Genomic DNA, 6,683 nt, shown 5'->3' with positions numbered 1-6,683 from the left:
AAGAAAGAAAATCAAGCTTTTACTCCGTAGAGAATCTGATAGATGCAAGCAGATGAGGGTGAAGAGGAGAGATAATCTCAAGGTCAGAGTGTGCACATCTCTGCTGTTACCGAGCAAAGGCAGAGCTCCCACACTGCTCTGCAGGGGTTCTCTGATAGGCTCCCTCAATATCAGCACGTTACCATGTAAATTACAAGCAACAAGGACAGATTGCCTCAATATGGACCAGCACAGCACGGAGCTACTCAGGGCTGCTTTACCTTTGCAGAATGTGGATTAGACACACACGCCTGTTGATGTAGAATAATCAGATACACAGCAGCTAACAGACACCAAAATAAAGGCACCTTTATAGTAGCACACCATTTACTCGCTTACATACATAGTTTTTTATTTATTGCAATACATATTATTTATTATATTTTACTATCAGGTAATAATAAAAGAAAACCAATAAATTCTATAATTCGATATATGGTGCGACAGGCTCAAGGGGCAGTGCTACTGACGCTGGCAGTGAAGCTGAAACCCATTTAGTAATCAGGCTCTTCTTCAGTGACATTGGTACTGGAGAGAGGAGGGTGGAGACAGCTAGAAAGCTGGCAGGTCGTGGACTGAAACTGTCGGATCTGAAACCAAATAAAAGCGAATCACAAGCAGACAGAGTGTTACGATTGGTGACTGTGGTTCACAGTGGTGCTGAAACCCAGCTCATCATGTCGGACCCATCGCCCGTGCAGCCGGTCTAGTTGCTCGCTCAGCTTAGGATGAGGAGGAAGAGAAGCAGCAGGAGCATCTTTAGGGATCTCTATGATGTCATTGAGGTTTGCTTTCATTAATATGGTCCTCTCACAAAGAAAGATGACTTGTTTTAGTTCACCTACTTCCTGTATTAAATAGTGATGTGCAAAACATTGTGGAAAACCACAGAGCAGGCACGTATAGGGCATCTGCAGGTTGCCCTGCATCAAATCTCTCAGACTAAAATCTGTATTATACTTTTAGTCTTAAGACCATATGTTGTATATTTATCACCCTTATGATAAAACCGATGTCAGCCATTGGTTTATGGACTTTGTATTTAGAAGCCTCAACATTTGCTTTATTGCTATGTGTTTTTTTTTTTTTTTGTGAGCCTTTTGGGACCATATTAGGATGAGGGATCAGAATCTGGAGTCGTGCACACTATTGTTTCATTTAGCGTGTATCCGTAAGATTTGTACAGCAGATCCAAGTTGTGCCTTGAAAACAGGAACATTGTCTGCATAGAGGAGAACTTTAATAGCAGGCTTGTACAAAGTGAAGATTTGTGCTCACATTTGCAGCAAACACTCGTTTGAATTATGTTACCCTGTTTTGATTCAGAATTCACTTGAAATCAGGCAAGAACTGGACTTGTTTTTTATAATGTGTTCTTGCGAATTGATTGTGAATCGCATACATTTGATCTCTCTCTCAGCTCCTTGTCTCAGAGTGGGAGGGATTTGAAGCACAAAGGGAGGAGCTTGTCCTTTGGTTGGCTGATATGGATGTCCACCTGAGTGAGGTTGACCAGCTGACAGGAAACACCTGTGAAAAACTGAAACAACTGCAGGTGTGGGGTTGTTTTGATGTTTTGACATTTATTTGATATGATACATACGTCAGAGACCACGAGTCCAACATGAAACTTACCTTACATAACGCTGAAGTTCATTGATCATTTTAATCAAAAGCTTGTTGTTGAAATATTTTTACTGAACATGCAAATATCTGCTAATGAAAATGTGTTGATTTATTGGTCTGTTATGAAGCTATTGCTATTTCTAATGTGTTTTTATCACTTTCTGATGTTTTATCAATTAAACAATACATGTATTAATTGTGTTACCTATAGATATGGTATTTATATATATTTATTTATAGTATAGCAAATATATTTAATTATCACTGTTTAAAACACTAATATGTGACATGTATTAGTAGTGATGTTGTGCTGAGGGTTAAAATGCCTTTTTGTCTTTTGGTAACTACGAAATGGCAACAAACCATTAAAATATCACCCCTGTTCTTCAGGAACTTCACTGGCTCCCTGTGAAATTCCGGATAATTTTCAAACTTCTTCTGCTCACCTTCAAGGCCCTTCATAACCTCGCTCCTTCTTACCTTTCTGACCTGTTAACCACCACTTGTTCTGCCCGTTCACTTCGTTCTTATTCTTCTGTCCAGCTTACTGTACCTTCCTTCCGCCTCACCACCATGGGAAGCAGAGCTTTCAGCTGCTCTGCTCCCAAGTTGTGGAATTCTCTGCCCCCTGAAATAAGAAATATTGGTTCTCTCCCCCAGTTTAAATCCCAACTCAAAACTCATCTGTTCAAATCTTCATATTCACTGTGAATCCACTGTTTGTTCATTTTATCTTGTGCTTTATTTTATTGTTCTTATTCTGCCATTGTTTTACTAAGTGTTTTATCCTATTGTAAAGTGTCCTTGGGTGACTTGAAAGGCGCTCATAAATAAAATTTATTATTATTATTATTATTATTATTATTATTATGCTGTGCTAATATTTATTTTACCCTACTCAAATTCAATTTATGATACATTTTATTTTGAAAGATTTAAAATGGTTCTTTAAAGAACCATTTGAAGCACCTTTTTTAAAAATGGTTCTTTAACCATTTTAAAAAAGGTTCTTTGAAAAACCATTAAACCTTTAAAGCTTCTTCAATAAACCACTGAAAGAAATGGTTCTTCAAAGAACCATTGTGTGAAAGGTTCTTTGTGGCACCAAAAAAGGTTCTTCTATGGCAGGGGTGCCCAATCCCGGTCCTCGAGAGCTACCGTCCTGCAGCTTTTAGATGCATCCCTACTCCAACACAGCTGAATCAAATGGTTTGATTACCTCTTCAGCATGCCATCGTGTTTGGCAAAGGCCTGATAACAAGCCATTCATTTGATTCAGCTGTGTTGGAGTAGGGATGCATCTAAAAGCTGCAGGACGGTAGCTCTCGAGGACCGGGATTGGGCACCCCTGTTCTATGGCATCAGTCTAAAGAACCACTTTTGGTTCCAGTTGGCACCTTTATTTTTCTAAGTGCACAGTGACACCTGAGCGGAGCATGTGGAGCAGATGGCGTAGTCCTGGAGTCCCTGAGGCAACCGGGGCACACAGCCAACCCGAAGAAGTGTGCAGGGAGGTAGAGTATCTGGGGTACCACATGGGATGCGGGCAGCTGCACCCGCAGGTGGAGAAAACGTTCCAAGACCAGGCTGGTTTTTGTATATATAAAATAATAAGTTGTACAAGTTGTAGTAATATCATTATTTTCTAATGATGGGAAACATGGACAGGTTGGACAACTTGTCACCTGGCTGTCAGCAGTAAAGGAATTTTGAGATATACTGCGGCTCCAAACAAAGATCAAACGTGTGGTCTAGCAGAACTGCAAAAATACAATTGGGAATTGATACCATGTGCAAAATTTTAAACTAAATATAAAGCTTTAAAGTAAAATCAGCAAAGAGCTGTCCTGCATACAGGCACTTATCACAGGGCCTAAAGGGCAGCTGGTTGGATGAACCTGGGGTTTGTCTGTGCACGTGCCTGATCAGGTATGATCATTAGGTTTGTTCTGTTTATTTCAATTCAGTTTCATTTATATAGCAGCTGTTTACAATATATCACCTTAAAGCATAATATTGTAAACAAACAAAACAAAAAAACAGACCCAATGAGAGAAACCAAAGATCAGAGAGCTGAGGACAAACACTTTATCATTATCCTCAGGGATTATGGTTAAGTGTAATCACATCAAATCAAACTTACTGACATCAGTTGTGGACATTTATAAAGACTCTCTTGTGTTCCTGACCTGTGTCATGTCATGGTATGATAGTGTTATGCACCATTCAGCTAAAGTATGTGTTTAACTAGTATGTTAAAAGACTATCTGAGCACAGTAGTGCAATTATGTTGCCAGAAAATCTCACAAACGTCAGATGAAATGGTTTCTAAGCAGATGTAAACGATATACACTTGCTAAAGAGACGTTTTCCTTGTGCTGCAGCAACCTTTGTGGTATAATACTGTGCTGTTTGTCTGTGTTCTGCTCCATCACACTGATTAGACCTGACAGAGACATCTAAAGCTGCTGAGCCCTGGCTCCTGGACTAGCAGCTATCGACTGGATGGTCATCGGGATACTCAGAAATGAATCTTCAGGCACAAATGTGCAAACGCAGAACCCACAATAAAAAGTAAATCAGCTTTAAATTTGGGTATAACAAAAGAAATGTTGTTCGACTACTTGTCAAGCCATGCTGCAATAAGGAATGCAAGAAGTGCCTTTCAGCTAGCTTTAATGAAAGATATGTTGTTTCTAGGAAACTTAATGACAGTCATGATGAGTTAACACCAGTCTAAGTAACTTGAATTCAAAGGACCTTAGTTAAACCTGTTGTGCTCAACCGACCGACTTTGGTGGTGTCTTCTTTCAGGACTTCGAGACTTCTAATGTTACAGTGTGGTTGAAGCAGACTGTGTGGAGTGTGTGAATAATGCACTATTAAATTCGGTTCTTTGCATTCTTTTGGCAGTGAAGAAAAACTCAAGGCTCAAAGTGGTCTAACTCAAAAAATGATCTTTTTTGACATTCCCGGGAACGGAGAACTGTTGGGCGCTCTCATGGACCCACAGCTCTAAAAAAATTCACAAGATGAATCTGTATGTGTCTAGTTCGGCTACGTCACGCACACCCCCTCAGTTTACTCAGTTCCTCTTTCTTTGTGTCAGATTTCTGGTGCAGCTCTGCACTAAACTTCACCCTTTTCTTTACTTCTCCTTTCTAAAGTCTGTTGCCAGGGCAACTTGTCACCCTCTGACCTAGTCCTATTGTCACCTCTGGGCCTGGTTTATAAAGGCCTGTATTATTAAAATACATAAAACAATATAATCAGAAAATAAGCATTAAGAATATATATTAATTACATGACACACCCAAATGCAGATGAAACACAGCATGGAAACAAACTTAACACTAGGGGTGGGTTTTCATGATCGATTTATCAATTCTAGCTTGGATAACGTGATATCGATTCCTGAATCAATTTTTTTAATATAAATTTATTTTGCCCAAAATGCCAGAATCTCAAGTTAAACCTCACAAAATTTCAACAACCACCAAACAGCTAAAACAGTAAATGAGAGCAGGTACACGGATTCTGCACAAAGACGTAAACACAAAACGCGACCCGCCGACGGATCAGAATCAGTGAGATGTCGCCTTTCTCACCTGACTGCACGGACATGAGCTGAAAGCCGACAGCTCCCTGATTCTGATGTTTCGGCGGGTCCGCGCTTTGTGTTTACGCCCTTTTTGTGTTAGATTCTGAAGCTGTTAGTTTTATCTCTCTCCAAACAATACTGACTGAACTAGCAGCAAAAGAAGATCCAAACTACGCTTCACATAAACATCGTCATGAATTCACTCTGACTTTTGCTGTTTTGATTCCACCATGACAAAATCCCACTTCATGCACAGCTCTCTCCCTCTCTCTGTACTTCAAGAACAGTTTCCCGTCTAAAAATCTGTTTTCTGCATTATTAACTTGCTTGTTACGCACAAGTCTGCCGTTGTTTACAGCGCTGTCGGACGCTGTTTCTTTCCTTTTACTTACTTCCGAAAAGAAAACCTAATTTCTGCCGTTCAATAGGCTTCTGAACAAATTTAAACTTTTTTAAATTATGCAAAATTGGAAAACGCTCAGCTGTGTCTCTAATAAAACCTCTGTAACTTTGCTCTGCTTCACTTCAGCAGCATCAGGTAATGTTCATGTGTTGATTAGTAGTTTTCTTTTGTTTTTGATCTACTGCAGAATATTTTTATAGGAAAATCTCCTTCATGTTTTTCTGTGTTTTATCTTCAGCTACTTTGACACAAAGGCCTCTGCTGTGACGCTCACACCTTTGATAAAGTCTTGCAAGTGTCAGCTTTCTTTTTATAGATATAAAAATATGGATATGTACTAATGCATGATCTGAATTATAATATTTCGGACTGTCTGAGGCAAAATTTCCCCGATTAAAATTGAATTGAATTGAATCGTGGATCGAATCGATTCGGGACCTTGTGAATTGGAATCGAATCGATTCTAGAAATCAGTGACGATACCCAGCCCTACTTAATACTAACTGAAAGCGAGCCGTTAATTGTAGGCTGGTAAACAATACAAAAGCAAAGGCGAAACCAACAATAAGCAAACGATTGGACAAGGAGTAAGTGGAAACACACAGACAAAACAGGGGAAGTGAAACTAAACACAATGGGATACCAGACCTCTTCAAAATAAAACAGGAAGCATAATGAGACAAACATGACAATATCAGACACGCAGACAGGAAACACATGAAGGGCGAGGGAGACTTAAACACAGGGGGTAGACACGAGGGGAATCTAATAAACAGTGAACTATAAAGGCAACCTAGGCATAACAGAAATGACCTTGGACAACCTGACGAACTTAAACCATAAACATCAAAATATATAAAATCTCCAAACACTGGGTCAATGACCCATGATCGTGCCACTAATCCATACTTAGCACAAATGTTCCTGTACACTATCACAGCCACTTGGTTGTGCCTCTCAGTGCGGTCCCAGCTTGCACCTTTCATCCTGCCTGCTCGATAGTCTCTGGAGGAC

This window comes from Aulonocara sp. 'chitande type north' Nkhata Bay, linkage group LG1 (genome assembly GCF_057382095.1).
Source record: "Aulonocara sp. 'chitande type north' Nkhata Bay isolate Kocher_YH1m ecotype deep benthic linkage group LG1, A_spYH_male_GT1.1, whole genome shotgun sequence".
Taxonomy (NCBI): Eukaryota; Metazoa; Chordata; class Actinopteri; order Cichliformes; family Cichlidae; genus Aulonocara; species Aulonocara sp. 'chitande type north' Nkhata Bay.
The sequence above is the reverse complement of the archived record's forward strand: the minus strand, read 5'-3'. Positions refer to the sequence as shown.